General features: G+C 38.2%; 1 pseudogene; it reads right to left on the reverse strand.

Annotated features, from left to right (window-relative positions):
* Positions 1–16,541: 16,541 nt before the first annotated feature.
* Positions 16,542–17,988, reverse strand: LOC149250789 (indole-3-acetate O-methyltransferase 1-like; annotated as a pseudogene).
* Between the last annotated feature and the right edge of the window lie 296 nt (positions 17,989–18,284).

Below are 18,284 nucleotides of genomic sequence, written 5' to 3' on the forward strand. Positions count from 1 at the left end.
GAAGGGGATTGCAAAGAAGACTTATCTCCTGAGGTATTCCTTCTAATCTGCATAGAACCCTGAGGGGGATGAACCTTGAGCTCTAGCTTCTCCAATATTCTGGCCTCTCTTTGTCCAATGGGTTTGCAAGAAGCTGCACCTCCCAAGATATAAACAATCTCTTTGAGTTGTTTAACGATTAGCTTAAGGATGCTGCTCACTGGACTCGCTTTCTCCTTGAAAATCCTATTGTTGCGCTCCTTCTAGACATTCCAGATTATGAATCCTGCGGTCAGCACCCAGGCAAAGTTAATGATCTCATTATCCGAAAAAAAACTCCGCTAATTGTTCAATGTAGTAGTGATGTCATTAAAATTTCTATCTGTCTGCTCGAATACTTCTCCAACCCAATTCCAAAGAATTGTAGTGAAAGTGCATCTATTCAGTAGATGATTTTTAGTTTCTTCCTATTGTCTACATAAGTGACATCTTGAGGGGCCAACAAAGCCTCTTTTTCTTAGGTTATCCCATGTCAGAATCTTTCCCTGTTGAACCAGCCACTTGAACAACTTGAGTTTCATCCAATGAGGATTTTCCCATATTTCTTTCCACGTCTTATTAGTGTTTGGAAGGTTAAGACTTGCATCTATTTTTTTGGCTTCCTTAAGGTTGAATAGACCTGTCTTGTTCTTTCCCCATCTTAGTTGATTGTTCAAGTTTGAGTTCAAGATTTGTTTCTTGTCTAAAATACCTCGAAGGGCTATAGCTTGAGTATGCAGCATGCCCATTCCACTGTAATCTAGAAGTTTCCATGTTCCCCATTTCCCATTGTTCCTTGATTGGTCCCAATAGTCACTTACCCACCTTAGTCCTTTGTTGATGGTATCTATGTGAATGTCTGCTAATTCTTCACTTTGGAGATTGTCCTCCTGCTGCTGATTATCCTCCCAGAACCAAGCCAGGTTTCCATTTTTGATCTCCCAGAAATTGTGGTCTCGGACTAGGGCCCTGTTCTCCCATGCCCTGTTCCAAATTGCAGAACCTTTTACTTGTCCTGTCATTCTGATTGGATTTTTCTCCTGCCATTCACTACCATATTTGTGCTTCAGAAGTTTTTCCTAGGGAGTTTGTATTTCTTTCAGCCATCTCCACTAGATTTTGGCAACAAGAACTCTATTAAGGATTCCTGGGTCACGAAGACCCAAGCCACCATGGGACTTAGGTTTGCACACTATTTCCCATGCCACAAGGGCTCATTTCTTCTTTTATTCACCTTTCCGCTAGAGAAAGTCTCTCTGAATATTTTTTATATTAGTAATTACACTGGCTGGTATTGGAATGGCAGACAGCATATAAATAGGGATACTTTGGAGAACAACCTTCATGAGAATTAGTCTCCCTGCTAGATTCAATGCTCTATTTGTCCATTTACTGATCTTAGCTTTTAGCTTATTAAGAACAGTCTCCCAGATATCCTTGTGAAGCGGTTTGTCAGTGAGAGGAACTCCCAGGTACTTCACTAGTAGTGACTCCCTTTGAAAGCCCAAAATTCTGGGAAGGTTTCTTTGAATTGAAATATCTATATTGAAAAGGAAAATATTTGATTTAGTGAGACTTACCTCTGTGCCTGCTGCCCTAGCAAACTCACTCAAAATCTATTTGAAAGCTTTGGCTTCCTTGATAGTGGGCATGACTTGAAGCATAGTATCATCCACAAATTGGACATGTGTGACCATGTCCCCACCTTGAGTGAGTCCCAGACCCTGAATTTTCCCTTCCTCCATAGCAGCTCTGATAGCTCTTCCTACCCCTTCCATCATTAGAATGAAAAGGAAAGGAGAAAGAGGATCTCCTTGCCTGAGACCTCTAGAAGGTTTGAAGGTTTCGGAAGGAGAGCCATTGAGAAGAATAGAACAACTAGCTGTGGTAACTAGTGCCATAAACCATTTAATCCAATTGTAATCAAAGCCATAGGCTTTTAATATTGCTCTTATGTATGACCAGCTAAGTTTTTCATAGGACTTTTCTATGTCCAGCTGCATTATCATTCTTGCCTGTTTGTTGGTAATGAGTGAATGAACCATTTCATGTGCTTGAATTATATTATCTAGAATTTGTCTTCCTTCCACATAGTCTGTTTGCTCCTCTAACACTATTGTTGGGAGGAGAGGTTTGAGACAGTTGGCAATGACTTTGGATATAATTTTGTATATCACATTGCATAATGCTATAGGTCAAAATTTGTCTGGAGAGGTGGCCTTATCCTGTTTGGGGATTAAGGCTATGAAAGATTCATTAAGTGCCTTTAAGACTTTCTTAAATCTTTGAGAGTCTTCTACTACCTCCAGGATATCCTGTTTCACTATCCTCCAACAAGCTTTGAAAAAGTCCACATTAAAGCCATCGAGGCCTGGTGCTTTCCCATTTTGCATCTCTTTCACAACTTTCTCAATTTCTTCCTTTGTTACTAGTCTATTGACATTGAAATTATCTTCTCCGGTGACCAATTTAGGGATGTGTTGAGTAAATTTTTTTGTAAACTAGTATCTGTCTTCCGAGGTTTCCTTAGCAATTTTTTGAAAATGCTGGAGTAGAAAATTCTCCATCTCTTCATGACTGTTTCTCTCTATTCCATGCTAATCTGTAAGTTTCACAATTCTATTGTTGTTTCTGTGGGCTATGGTGTATCTGTGAAAGAATTTGGTGTTTCTCTCCCCTTCTGTAATCCATTGTACTCTGGATTTCTATCTCCATAATATTTCCTCTTGAAGACATCTATTGTCCCACTCCTACTAGAGTGACTCTATCATCTCTTTCCTTTCATTTGTATAGCCTTATGTGATAAGAATCTGGTTTATTTCTTTTCATTTCTTTTCCACCTCTCCTTTAGCTTTGAAGATGTTACCAAATTCCTCTTTATTCCACTCTTTGAGTCTGCCTTTAATGTGTTTGAGCCTACAATGAAGAAGTAACATCTTTGTACCTTGAAGGTGAAGCTCTTCCTTCCGCCATTTTTCATTGTTTGTGAGGAAATCTAAATGTGTGAGTCAAGACTTCTCAAACTTGAAGGGGGTGTTCCTTGGTTTGCCAAAAAGGGAAGCTTCCAATTGGATAGGCCAATGATCTGAACCCCCAAAAGGTAGTATGAGTGTAGTAATGTTGCTTCCCCTGAGAAGAAGTTCCTCTGAAACCATAAATCTATCCAATTTTGAGGCCACTTGGGTAGGGCCCCCTCTTCTGTTATTCCAAGTGAAGATTCCATTGCTTGTTTCCATATCCACCAATTTCATATTGGTGATGAAGTTTTGGAAGGCAAGTGAGTCTCTACCAAGTATTCTAGTTCCTCCTTTATTCTCCATGAGTGATTTTGTTATGTTAAAATCACCTCCAAGAATCCATTGTAGAGCTGGGTATCTCTTCTTCATATCCTCCAGTGTTATGAGGAGTTGAATTTTGTCCTCCATTGGTTGTGGACCATAAACATTGGTGATCATATAAGATTGTCTATCACCCACCGGTTGGAAAATCAGAGAAAGGTGATGTCTGGATGACTCCGCATCAACCACACCAAATTTATGTGGATCCCATAGAGTGAAAATGCAACCAACATATTTATTTTCCTTAAATTCAAGGTATTCATATCTATCTAACCATTTGTTATGTTTTTCAGGGATCCTCTCCACAGAGCATTTTTTTCCTGTATGAATACTATGTCAGGTTTTTCCTCTCTAATCCTTTTACCTAGATTCCTCTGTTTTCTTCTGCTCCCTAGTCCTCTAATGTTCCAGGTTGTGATTTTCATTGAGGTGGGGTTTTAAAGGAGTAACTAGAAAGGTATTTCATCCTTCCTGAATCAATCCTAAGTTTGCCACACTCCAGTAGTAGTTCTTTCTATCTTTTTCTACCCTTCCTTTTGCTTGGATTCTTTGTTAGTTTTCCTGTTATTAATCCTATTGAGAAAGTCCCTTTGTTTTCCTGGTTTTCATGTCCTCTTTTGACTCCTGTAGCTGTTTGCTATGACTTGTTAAGGAATATATGTTGGACCTTGTTCACATCCTCCTAAGGGATGGAGTTTATTCCCAGGTTGCCTCCCTATTATAGAAACTTTTCCAGCTCTAGGTTCTGCCTTTCCAGGATCTCCTGTAAATCTTGATCCTCTGTACCACTTTCACTTTGAGTCATTTCCTAGTCTTTTTCTATTTCCATGGTACTCAACGGGTCCGTTGTGTGCTCATTCAATTCCTGAGTGAACTCCATGCTGGTCTCTTCTTCTTTCCCCCTTGATATCTAATTCTCTATACTCTCTTTCTCCCTTCTATCAGCTTCTTTTTCTCCTAAGATCTCAAAACTGTTGTAACGTTTCATTTTATCATTCCCAAAAGGGTTCTTTTGTGTCTTCCTTCCTCCTCCTTTTCCTTTTCCTTTCCTCCTACTTTGGTGAAACCTGTCTGGTCTTTTCCTTTGTTTGTATTTAGGTTTTCCTCCCTTCTATTAAGAGGACAGTCTCTGGATAGATGTCCATGCTCATGACATTTGTGACATTTGAACGTGATATGTTCGTAGTCAACTATTTTAATCCATTCCTCATCATATACTTCTATAATGACCTCATCTAGAAGGGCTCCCGATAGGTCCATCTCCACACATATACGAGCATAGGATGTATATTTTCCCCTTAGAGTTGCCTCTGAAATTTTTAAGAAATGACCTAATTTATTGCCTATAGCTTTTAAAGACTCTGACATCCAGTAATATAAAGGTAAGGAGTATAGGTGAATCCATACCGGTACCGAAGTGAAGGTTTCTCATTCTGGCACAAATTTCATCGTCCATGGCTGCATATAGAGACCATCAGCTGCAAATAAGTATGGCCCTCCTTCAAAAATTTTGTCTCTGTCTTCCATGTTTGTAAACACCACAGTGAAAAAACCTTTGAATCCAAGATGTATATTTAACTCCCCCTTTGGTTTCCAGTTGTAGTTTATCAAGGTGTACAATGCTTTTTCTGATGGCCAAATTCCCATAAATTTGCATATGATGGCATAGTTAGCCATGTGATCCCTGTGCTCTTACAGAGTTGGATGATTCAGAATAACCCGAGGTTTAGTTATGGTCTTGGGTTTATAGGGCCCCATCTTAGTTTTGTTCTCTGATCCCTGACCTTTGTCTTCCTCTTTCTCCTCCTGACAGTCTTCTTCGTGGGCCCCTTGATCTACATGGGTTTTGTTGCCTTCCGCCTTCTGAGTTTCGGTGTTTTTTGCCTTGACCTCCAAGGGCTGTGGAGGTTTGTTCTTTTTCCCTCCTCTTCCTCTATTTGCTACCATATTACTGTAGGAGGGAGTGGAGCTCCCTCCTCCCTATCTCCATGGGAGCTTGTTGCCCTCTGTCACTTCCTTAGTTAAACCCTAGAACCAGAGCCACTGTCGCCGCCTAGTAACAACCAATATCTCTCCAATTGTTTATTTTCATTCTTAATTGTATTCAAAAAATGTTTATGGCAACTCAAACTAGGTTCAAATGTTAGAACTGCTTCCTTTTAAAAAAAAAAAAAAACTTCTCTTAAAAAGATTCTTGCAAAAAAATTATTATGCCTTATTAAAACTCACTATAAATATGATAAAAAAAATTTCCAAAAAATGATCACACCTTATTAAAAACCACTGCTGTTAATAAAATGTTTCTTCCAAAATAAATATTTTACCTTACCTTACCAAAGCTCCCTATAAATAAAGATTCACTAAATATGGCGTCCAAAAATTAATTATGTCGATAGAAATAAAGATTCACCAAGTGTAATAAATCATTGTATTTTTTACCATGCCTTATTAAAATTGGCTATAAATAAAGATTCACCAAATATGGCATCCACAAAATTAATTATATCAATAGAAATAAAGATTCACAAGTGTAGGCCAACCTGATGAAAATAATAGAAACCAATTGATAGAAAAAAATTTGGCGGTTTGCAGGTAGGGGTGACCAACCAGAGATCGCGTTTGGAGATCATAATCTAATCACAGGTGAGTAGTTTTTGCTGCCTGATGGACACGTTTCTGGTCATACATGCTTGTCTCAGAAGCCATCCGGTCATTTTTTTCCTGAAGATGTCGTCTCCATGAGTCCCTGCCACGTCTCTTCACTACTCCCTCAAAACCTTCAGCTCGTCCATGACACTTATTGGCGCCTAGCCTTACATGTTTTTAGCTAAATTCGCTCGATATCTCTCACAATAGCTCTTTAGCTAGCTTTCTTTCCACGATATCTTCTTCCTGTTACAAAATTGTCTTTTGTATTACTGCTCCTCGGATGTTTTTGTTGTTCTGATGGTTTTTTGAAGAGGAACCATCCTAGTCCTTCAATTTCATGTGCTGGATGTTGGTTTTCTCTGGTTGTTTCTTCTTCCTCCACTTGAATCGTACACACAGCTCGCCTGCGACTCCAGGTCAGTAGCTATATGGACCAAAACTTCAGGCCGTAATTTTCGTTTTCTACTATTAAAAATATGGTTCATCAAATGGAATGATAACAGTTAGTTTTGAAGTGGTTATTCTCAGTTTGAATATTGCAATATCCAGAGTGGAATGAATTATGTATTTTTTATAGAACAAAGTGTATGGATAGCATGATTTTGAAGTTAGTTCGATTTAGCATGGAAGAGACACTAACCTACATAGCACCTTTTTTGAATTCTGAGGATTACTCATGCCTGCGAAACTTTTAAGTGGGTCCTAGAGATCGATGCTTAAGGTTCAAAACTATTTTGTTATTACCAAGCCCTGTACAGACTTCCGGTTTAAGTTACGTCCTTGGTGGTGTGTCTATTAACTTTTTTGTTGTTCTATAGTTTGTCCAGAAGAATCTTCATGAACTTTTGATAAGGATAAGCATCAGGATCGGGACGAAGCTCATAGCTCTTTGTATATCTCCCTCTGAATCCTTCTGATTCTTCCGGGCTGGATTTTTTTGCCCGAGGGCCGGATTCTAACCAAAGTACAAGCCTTAATATCATCCACCTATCCAGAACATTCCCGGGCAGAGTCAAGTGATGTGAGCTGTGGATTTTTTTCGTTGGCGTTGGGGTTTAAGCTTCCGAATTAAGTAAAGCCGTCATCTTTCAAATTCTCTGTTGCCCATTAGATCCCTATTCTCGTCATATCTATCCTTTCCAAATCTTAGGGACAGGTGGCAGCATCTTAAGCTCCCTAGCTCCTGGGTACAAGACTTTTTTTTGTTCCAAGGCTTCATTTGTCAACACTACTGTCAGTCCTTAGAATTCAAACTCCTTCTTCTCTAGCCATCTTATTCGAAAATCTGCAGCTTTCATTGAATGTTGTGTCCGCCATTGATCTTCATGTGGATTGTATGGTACTTGGAAGAAAAAAGTTAGGTGGCTTCTTAATGCATCGACCTACATTCTGACTCATCTCCCATTGAGGCTATGATTCAAGTGACCATCCAGGCAGAATCGATCCACGGAAGCGCCAAACTATTAGGTGAATGGTAGTCCACCTTGGAGGAAATGTTGACTCATCCCGTGGCCGCACAAGAAGTCTCCGACGGTTTTGTCCTATCAAAGGGAAATCCTTTTCACCCTTCCGACCATAAAGAAAATGTTCTCATAGAAAAAGCCAGGGAGGAAGGATACCATCCGCAGTCTCAAAAGCCTGTAAAAATTGCCCCCCCTCCTGTTGCCATTAACATCAACAATTCCCATCTGGCTGAGTGCATTGTAAGTCTCCAGGGTAACACCTTGATTGGTCGGTGGCACTTTCCAGTACTGGATGACTCGAAGATGCGGACCTGGCTTCAACAATAGTGGAAACCTTTAATAGGATATGTCCTTATCATTGCTAGACTACTAAAAGAATGGTATTGTTTTCATTTCCTAAACTCCAGTGACCTGGAAATCATTCTAAAGCAACAATGGGTGTTCAGAAGAAGTTTTCTAGCTCTGCACAGGCGGTACTTAGGCCATAACCCTTTAAAAAACACCCCATCTAACACCTTGATATGGGTTAAGCTTCCCAGCTTGCCTTTAGAATTATGGTCAATGGAAACTCTATAGGATATTGGCAATACCATTGGTAGATGTGTCTATGTTGATCCTTGGTGTCTATGAGAGAAAGATAAAAAATTTGCGTGGATTTTGATAGAAAAAGCCTACAGAGGAGGATTCCCGGAACATATTGACATCTTCTGGAGGTATCTAAAAATTAGGCAAAGGTTGGATTTCTTGGGGGTACCCTTTAGGTGCTCAGCCTGCCATCGTACTGGGCATCTAATAAAACATTGTTCTCGGCCACTTAATTTCCGAAAGATTCATGCTCCCCATCAGTCAACTGGAAAGTATTTCAAAATTAAGTCGTTATCCCCGGATCATGCGAAGTCTCTGCTCTCAGAGAGCCAGTCTCCTCCAGGGTCGAGGGACACAGAAAATTTTTTCTCTAATAACCATCAGCAACCCTCTATGCAATGTATATCCTCAACCCCCATGGATCCTATATCTCCTTCCATGCCTCCCTTGGAGCCGGATTCTAACTGCGAAGCTCCTATTCCTGCTATTTCCCTTGCTATGCCTCTATTAGAGCCTGCCTCTGATCAAGAGGTTCCAAACCCTCCGCTGATCCCGCATCCCTACAAAAATTCCAATAAGGAAGTCCTCATCATTCCCTCCACCTCTCCTTCCCCAAAAAAAATCAGTTATCCCCTCAGTAAAGAAAAATAGATAATGATATCAACCACCCCTGCAAAATCTCTGGTCTTTTACCTCTAACTTTATAGGCAGTGATTTAGATTATTTACTGAGCAAGAAATCTGTGGAGCTCAGGGCTCTCTCTATTCATAAACCTGGAACACAAAAATCCCTGCAAATTAGAAAGTAATATTACGATAAGGAGGAAGAACAATAGGGGAAGCAGGCATTTTAGAGGAAGAGGTGAAGGTGTAGGCAGAGGTGTCCGTAATTTGTCCCTTGTAGATGTTCCCATCACAGACATGACTGAAGAACGACCTCTTAGAGAAAATGTGGCTGACAAGATTCCAAAATGAACTTCATCATCTCCATGAACATAAGGGGGTTGGGGGCAAACCTTAAACTTTTGGCATTAAAGGACATTTTCCGCTCTGCCTGCCCCAAAATTATTCTTATCTAGGAAACCATGCATGCCTCTTCCGTATCAATCTCTTACTTCAGGAAGATGTTTCCTTCCTGGTATATATCTGTTGTGGAAGCCAATGGTCTCCCGGGAGGTTTAGCTGTTTTGTGGGATTCGTACTGGATCAACGCAAAAACTTATAGTTGTTTAACAGGAATTCTAATTTCAGCTCATATGAGGGGGCACAAATTCCCAATAAACATCTTGAATGTATGTGCTCCCTACAGAAATAGGCTGCTTTTTTGGGAAAAACTTTTTGCATCTGAAATTTTTGATGTTGAATATCTATTGATCGCAGGGGACTTAAATGTCACTCTTAATATGGAGGAAATCTGGGGCGTTAACAAAATGAAGGACCCCCTTGCCGAAAAAATAAAAAGTGAACTTTTGTTGAGGAGAAATTATATTGACATCCACCCTCCCCACATGCTCCCGACTTGGGAGAATGGAAGAGATGAAAATGCATACATAGCAAAGAGGCTTGATAGATTTATTCTACACGCTAGTCCAATTAGCAAGTTGGGTATGCCTTTCTCTTCGATCGAGAATGTCTTCATTTCGGATCATAGACCAATTTTATTGGGCTGGAAGCAAAAAGGCTTTAGGAAAGGATACAACTTCAAATTCAACAGAACTGCCCTGGAAGATCCTGCCTTCAATGACTATATAAAGAATGCATGGAGTGAGATGATGTCCTCCAGCCGCTTTCCGTTTTTGTTGACTTTTAGAGATAAAATGGATCATATGCGAAAAGTGGTAAAAGACTGGCAAATTAAGAAAAGGGAATCTAATAAAAATGACCTGCGCAAAATTCAAAAAGAATTGGACAGAGCCTCGGAAGCCATGTCTAGTCACAGTCTTTCCTTAAAGAAAGATGTCACATTAAGATGCTTCAAAAGAAGAAAATCAAAATTTTATAACAGGAGGAGTCTTTCTGGTGGTTGAAGAGCAGGGTGATATGGCTAAAAGAAGGGGATAAGAACACAAAATTTTTCCATAATTTTGCAAATTCCAGGCAGGAGAGGAACTCCATTTGGAAAATTAGTGATGGAAGAGGAGGATATTTATATTATCAACAGGAAATAACAAATGAGGTGGTGAAGTTCTTCACAAATCAGTATAAAAGATCTGAAGTATGCAGCTTTTAGGATATTATGTGGGGCTTTGAAGTGTTTCCCCAGATGTTTGACGAGGATACAAATGATAAATTCTTCCAGCCAGTTACTGAGTATGAGTTGCTAAAATCAATGAAGTCCTTCAAGAAAGACAAGTGTCCAGAGTCGGATGGCTAGACTATAGAATTCTTCACTCACTTCTTCGACATCATCAAAGCAGATCTGTTAAAAATGGTAGAAGCTTCCAGGATTGCAGGCAGCATCAATCAAAAGACGTCCTCCAAAAACATTGCCCTTATCCCAAAGAAAGAAAAGGCAGAGTCTTTTGGGGACTTTCACCCAATCTCGTTATGCAATACCTATTACAAAATTATCCCAAAGATAATTGCAGAAAGAATTAAAGCAACTCTATCAGATTGCCTATCAAAAGAGCAGCATGCCTTTTTGCAAGGTAGGAAAATCCTGGATGTGGTCGCAAACACACAGGAAGGTCTTTATGCCATTCATTCAAAAAAAAGACGCAGTCATTTTAAAGATTGACCTTCGAAAGGAATTTGACTGCCTTGACTGGGGATTCATTCGATGATTACTTGCAAATATTGGCTTAAGAGCGAACATGATTAATTGGATCATGGCTTGCGTGGAATAGGTGAACTATGCGATTATCATCAATGGAATCCCATCTCCCTTTTTCACTACTTCCAGAGGTCTTCGTCAGGGTTGTCCGCAATGACCGATCTTATTCATTCTGGCCATGAATTCCCTTAGCCTCCATATCAACAAGGCAGTCTATGAAAACAGATGTCAGCCGTTAAAAATCTACAGGAACGTCTCGATCTCTCATAATTTATTTGTTGATGATGTCATTCTATTTGGCATTTTATGTAGGATCACATGTTTATGTTTTTTCGAAATCCTTTTCAACTTCCTCAACTGTTCAAAGTCTATCATCTATCACAATGATATCTTCCAGGAGATGATTGAATGGTTATCAGCTCTTTTCATTATTGAGGCATGATCTATCAGTCATGGAATTAAATATTTGGGTTTTCAGTTAAGAGCAAACAGATATTCAAAGGTGGACTAGCAATGGCTTCCTTCTAGATACTTTAATAGGATTTCTGGAGTATAGGTTCCTCTCCCTGGCAGGAAGGGTGATCTTGGCTCAATCTGTCCTAAATCAGCTTGCAGTTTACTGGTCTCATTTATATTTCCTTCCATCGAACATTATTCAATCAATGAATAAGCTTTCAGCTAATTTTATTTGGGGGGGCCAAGCTGGAAATCAAAAATTTCACCTTTCGAAATTGTCCAATATTTCTCTGCCGAAGAGCATGGGAGGATGGGGCCTCTTAGTCTTGAGGATCTTCGGAAAGGATCTGTTATGTAGATCCCTATGGAGAGGGATTTATGAAGAAGTGCCATGGGGCGACATCATCCGAAAGAAATACATGGGTAAAAAGACATATCCTTCTGGTTCAGGAAAGGAAGGATCGGCTCTCCTTCGAGCTCTCCTATATGGCTAAGCCTTCGCAAGATCAAAAGCTCTTTCCTAGGGAACTTAGTCTGGCACTTCCAATCAGGAAAAAAAATTCTCATTGGGAAAGATCCATTGCTGAAAGGTGCCGACATAATCGATGTTCCTAAATCTATGTTGTCTTTCTTCCACAGAAAGGGTTTTTTTTTATTGGGAAAGCTTAATTAAAGGTTGGCAGGGTTTGATTCCTATCTGGAAGGAAGTCGGATGCCTGGGCATTCAAGGTGAACTTGCTCTACAATAGGAATGCATCAAAACTCGTCTCAAGAACTGTGGGATTTTCCGGACAGCGAATAATGACAGTCTTATATGGGGGTTCTCTAGAGGGATAAACTTTGTCCGTGTTAAAGGCATGTACCAGATTCTATGTGGCTTAAAGAAAGACTCTCTTAGCCCTTCCTTTCCTCTCATTTTATGGAAATCTGGATGCCCGTCCAAAATGATTTTATTTTCTTGGTTGTGCTTTCATAATAGAAATCTCTCGTGCGAAAATTTTAGAAAGCATGGATGGCAGGGCCCAGGCATATGCCCCATTTGCAAGTCTGCAAAGGAAAATAATTTCCACCTTTTTCTCAACTGCTTCTCATCTCAACGATTTATTTGGAATCCAGCATATGCCCCATGCGTCTATCAGTGAAGCTTTTCTATGGTGTAGTAAACAAAAGGAATCTTGGAGAACTGTTTTCATTATTGCCATCTGGTTCATATGGAAATGGCGTAACAATTTCATTTTAAATGGAAAATCTTCCTCTTTTCTGGACATTTTCTCCAATATCACTCTCCTCTATGAATTGATCCCGCAGAAGCCTCCCAAGCCAACGAAACAGGGTTGCAATGAGCCCCCATATGAGCTATCTTTGATGCCAAAAGCCTTCTTCGATGGTGCTAAACAAGACGGCATTTGTGGCTGTGGGGTGCTCATTATTGCAAATGAAAAAAATCATTATCTTATTCACTAGAATGGCAGAAGGGGCTCCAACAGTAAAGCTGAGTTTATGGCCCTCGCTGGCCTTCTAAGCTTCTGTCTCTTTCTCAACCTTCAGAGTGTCTCAATTTTTGGAGACTCGAGAGTTCTGGTAGATTATGTCCTTGGGAAAAATAAAATTCTAAAGCCCCAGCTTGTTGGGTGGTTAGATAGGATCCGATTCCTGTGGAATATAATGACAGGAGGTTCTATTCATCGCATTAACAGGGCTCTCAACCAGCAAGCAGATGATCTATCTAAAGAAGGTCTTCAGGAGGTTCCAGGTCTCTGGTCTTTGCAGGTGGCTGATGGAGGGAATCTCTTTTCTATTCAGGATTTTGCTCCTCCAGGCTTCTAGATCGCTTTTGGTCATTATGATCTCTTCGACATATCTATCCGGCCTTTCTATCTATCAGTTTTATTATCATATGATATTGTCTCTTAGTTTCTTTTTGTGGCTGCAGGTTTTATCTTCTATGGCTCTTCAATGTCTTTTTAAGAGTTTTGATTATGGCTGTCATCTTGTTTTTTCAGCTGATTTCTTGGAAATATCCTGTTCTTCTTGGTTTTATTCCTCCATGATTTAAAATGTCAGACCTATATGATCTATATGTCCTTCTTATATTCATCATATGTGGAGGGAATATCACTATATGGACTACGAGTCGGAGACTCTAAATGAATGTACTTTTAGGGTTGTTTATATTTTTTATATAAATACGTCATGATTTTTCGTCCTGAAAATAAGATTCACGTGTAATAAATCATTGTATTTAAATAGCCTCAAGGAAAAAAATATTTTACTAATAGCGCGTGTCCATGGTCAATCACCATTCGAGATGTAGTAAATCGCATGGTCAATGCGAATGTTGAATTTTCTAGCATTCAACATTTGATATACATACCAGATTTTAAGTTTGCGGCTTGGTGTTTCTGTTAATGGTTGCTCACGCTTACTAAATCATTGATGGAAGCAAAGTCCAACATTGATGCTTCGAATCTATAAGTAGTCAACCTCCTTCGTCTCGGCTCTTTCAATAGGTCTATGCAGCCTGCTCCAACCATTTCTGTTGCGATCTTATTCATCTTCACAATGGCTGGTTCACCTTTGTGCTACAATCACATCAAAACACTATAAAAAAGAAGATGGAGTTTATGAATAAATTCCATAATATAATAAAAGTTAATTGTATTAATGATAAAATCACTTATTTATACATGTGTAATTTAGGTAGGGGAAAGTTGTGTCTCCCTAAGTGTTTTTTTTCAAGAACGAAAAAAAGCTTTATATTATATCAGTAATAAAGGTACATTATAAACATGATTTTGTCGGATGCCACTATAGGTGAAATTACAAAAAATAGAGTTGTTTACTCTTCAGCAGATCCAAGATCCTGAGCCTAAATAGAGTCAACACCATCAGGACAATAGTGATGTCATAGAGTGCATTTACAGATCAGTTGCATGTAAGAAGAAAACAAAATCTGTTGCAAAAGGTTGAAGAGAATATCATATGCCTCAGTTGAAGCTGAGTTGTAGGAACATATTCTTGTTTGGAGTAATAAGTCCTCCCAATAAAGAGAATATTGTGTCATCAAAAAGACCTGTTCCATATAAGTCATAGTCAGAGGTGAAAAGGTTGTACGAAAATTATGTACATTCAAATCAGAACAGAGCTTTTGCTTAGTAAAAGGCACCATCTAATGAGGAGGAACATGCCTATCTTGTAGAGGACATTGTTGCCCAGTGGCCACGCAAATAACCTTCGAGAGAATTTTACAAAAAAAGCATATATATAAACATACAAAAATTTCCCAACAATTCAGCTTTTATAGGGCGTTTATGAATAATTTCAACCAACAATAACACACTACCAACAAGAACAAGGAGTTTATGAATAATTTCGACCAACGATAACAAAGAGTTTATGAATAATTTTGCATTGATACCACTCTATACAGGGTGAATAAACTTCACAATAAAATAATCGTATTAATGATAAGATCACTTATTTATATATGTGCAATCTAGGTAGGAGAAAGTTAAAAGTTTGCCGACGGATATTGCGTATTAATGATAAAATCACTTATTTATATATGTGCAATCTAGAGAGAAGAAAGTTAAAAATTTGCTGACAGAAATTGCCCATCGTAAACTTTAGTTAAAGATCAAAATTTGAGAAAAACAGGGATTAACAATGTTTCCTTGCCATTTAAGACTAATGATTTCGTTTTCGATTGACAAACTTGCTGTATTTTACAAAGTTTTATACAGCAGGGACTAATAATGTTTCCTTGCCATTTTAGAATAGTGATTTCGTTTTCGATTGACAAACTTGCTGTATCTTATAAAGTTTTATATTATTTAATTATATAAACAAAGTAGTGAACTGTTCAATTGGATAGTGCTAGTGTTGTCAAAAGTGTAAAATAATTTATCACAAGCCCTTCTTGTCTAGTGCTAATCTTGTCAAAAGTGTAAAATAATTTATCACCACCCCTTCTTGTCTAGTGCTAGTGTTGTGAAAAGTGTAAAATAATTTATCACAAGCCCTTCTTGTCTATGGACAAATATGAGTCAAGCCCTTCTTGTCTATGGACAAATATGAGTCAAGCCCTTCTTGTCTATGCACAAATATGGGCAGAGAGCAAGCGTTGGAACAGCTCAAACGACGAATGGAAGACGCTGAAAGAAGATCAGTACTGCTACCTCAAACTTATTCTATTTTATTGAGTTTTATGTTATTTAATTATATATACAAGTTAATGTACTATAAAAATAAATAGTGGTGCTGTCAAAGTGTAACATAAATTAGATAATTTATCACGAGCCCTTCTTGTCTATGGACAAAATATGATTATTTAAAAGGTCGTGTAAATTATATCACATAGCTACTGTCGTCGTTCTTCAACCATGGGTTACCTTTGCACTTATCTCAAATTGGCAAGGCAGTCCCCCGGTCACCAACATGTTTTTTCTTTACATATTTCGATACTGATTTGGGTAGAACAAAAGACGTATCACATCATAAAGGATACAGTTTTCAAAGAAGAAATATAATATTACTGTTTTCGGTAGAATGCAGGACACAGTTTTCAAAGAAGAAATATTAAGGCAACACTACAAGATTAGCTACAGAAGAAATATAATATTTTCAAGATTCCTTAAAGATGAAATAATTATTTTATTCACCGGCACAGTTTAAACCATTATTTCTTTTTAATCAAACTTTCTTGGTAAACAACTAAATAATTTATAAAAGAAATAAGAATACTAAGATATCTATATATAAATAAATTTTCACTGACACAGTTTAAACTATTATTTCTTTTTAATTAAACTTTTTTGGTAAACAACTAAATAGTTTGTAAAAAATAAGAATACTAAGATATCTATATTTATTTATAAGAATACTAAGATATCTATATATAAATAAATATAGATTTAATAGGTTCGTATGAATTGAAAGGATTTTATTTTTTTATTTATAATTTTTTTTTATGAATTTTATTGTTTAAATATTTAGTATAATTTTTATTTTTTTTTATTTTTTTTATAATTTTTATTTTCAGTAACAATTTTAATAACAACTTTAATAATAAACATACAACTTTACACATCACACTAAGCTATAAAATAAACTTCACTAAGCTATAAAATAAACTTCACTAAGCTATAAAATAAACTTATAAACTTCACTACTTAGCATCACATATTCTTCCCTAAAATATTACATCCTTAAAAAGCATATTACATCCTTAAAGAGCATAGAAGATAACCGAAGGGGTGGATCAATCTGTTTTGCGAACGAGGAAGGCAACAGCCACGTCACATGTATTACGAAGGAACTCTATAGATTTCCCAGTGACTCTGCTCGCAATCCTCGCAAAAATTACATCCACCAAACGTTCATCACACGCGAAGTGACTCCCCACAATACTCTCAAATATGGATTTGTAATAGTTTTCAAGGATTTTCGCACTCATCCCCTCTTCCCCTTCTCTAACCTCCGTAAATGGATGCGAAGGAAACCCACTTAGAAACCTCATGTTCTCTATTTCGAACGACTGCTCCGACTCCACGATGCTCTGCAGCTCCTCCATAGTTGGACAGTATATAGGAAGGTTTATGGAATTATGTTTCTCCTCCTCAATCAACCCCTGCCAGTTGAAAACGATCAGGTATTGAATAAATTATATTCAAAAGTCTATTATATTGATTTATCTATATATTTTACCTCCTTCACTAGCTCCTCTAATGCTCCTTCCAGCTGACCAGCGAAACCTCCCATGATGCCTTGTTCCTTTATGTCGCCGGAACTACGAGCCAAAAGTGCTATGAACATGCATCCACCGGAAACCATCTCATGTGCTCGGGCTTCTAGAAATGATCCGAAGTCTTGCCTGAAATGCTTCAGATACGCATCGCCCACTGCATCGCTGGATATGAACAGATGTCTGCCGTTCCAAGCAGCAGAATTTCTATCCTCAAGGCTAGCAGGAAGCTGAAATTGAAATGCATTATTAATACCTCATCCTAATCACATGACAACATTTGGTTACGTTAGGTGGATTATCCCAGAAACTAAAATAAGATATGAGTATTTAAAATAAATCTATACTGTGTATATCACTCACTGCCGAGAGCCAGTGCAGATTGTTGGAGGAGTAGCAGAAATGGAGGGATTTCCGAGGGAAAAGGCGCCTGTATTGTGATCCCGACACTGGAGACGCGAAATAAGATCTAGTCGCCGCAGGCTTATCATCATCGCGCTCTGCTGCTACCATTCGATCGGCGGCTTTGAATGGAGGCAACATCCGAAGCAATGTATTAAAATCATTTGATGGGAGATCGGCAAAGTAAACTTGGAACTCTGGCACGTTCATGCAGTGACTAATGAAAGTTAATTCCACAGCTTTGACGATGGTGTCCACTGCGCTTAGAGTATTCATTCCCGTTGAACAATACGAAAGACGTTATGATCTGCCCCCGTCATCCCGGCGACAGATCTCACGTTTTGGTAAATGGAATGCTCCAGAAGGGGTTTAAAGGCCTGAATCATGTTTAACTGCACAAGCATGATCGTTACAATGAAATCTGTCAGTGCAACTTGAGATTATAAGATATGCTAATCCAGATTAATGGGATTACCTGCACAGTTGAATTGTTGACATAGCTTGAATCGCCGCTTCCACCCTTCATGGAAAACACATCCTCCACAGATTTCACGTTCTCCATTGGATATCAGACAAAAACTAAATGCCTTATTTGCCGAAAACTCAGCAGTTTTTTCTCACTTTGGAAATGTGGGAGCTGAACTTAGATTTATATTTATTTTTTTGGCGGTGGGAACTTAACATCGATTTTATCGGGGTTGATACCTGATTCTGCGAAAGGAGTGTAATATTTCAATTTAATATTTACATTTTGTTCTCATATACTTAAATTATATAAATATATATATAGTTGGAATTATAATATAAAAATTAAATATATACATGAAACATTTTTATATTAAAAAAATATTTTTAATA

The sequence above is a fragment of the Pinus tabuliformis genome, chromosome 7, assembly GCF_031772625.1.
Source record: "Pinus tabuliformis cultivar Carrire ecotype Pingquan chromosome 7, CPIR1, whole genome shotgun sequence".
In the NCBI taxonomy this organism is placed as follows: domain Eukaryota; kingdom Viridiplantae; phylum Streptophyta; class Pinopsida; order Pinales; family Pinaceae; genus Pinus; species Pinus tabuliformis.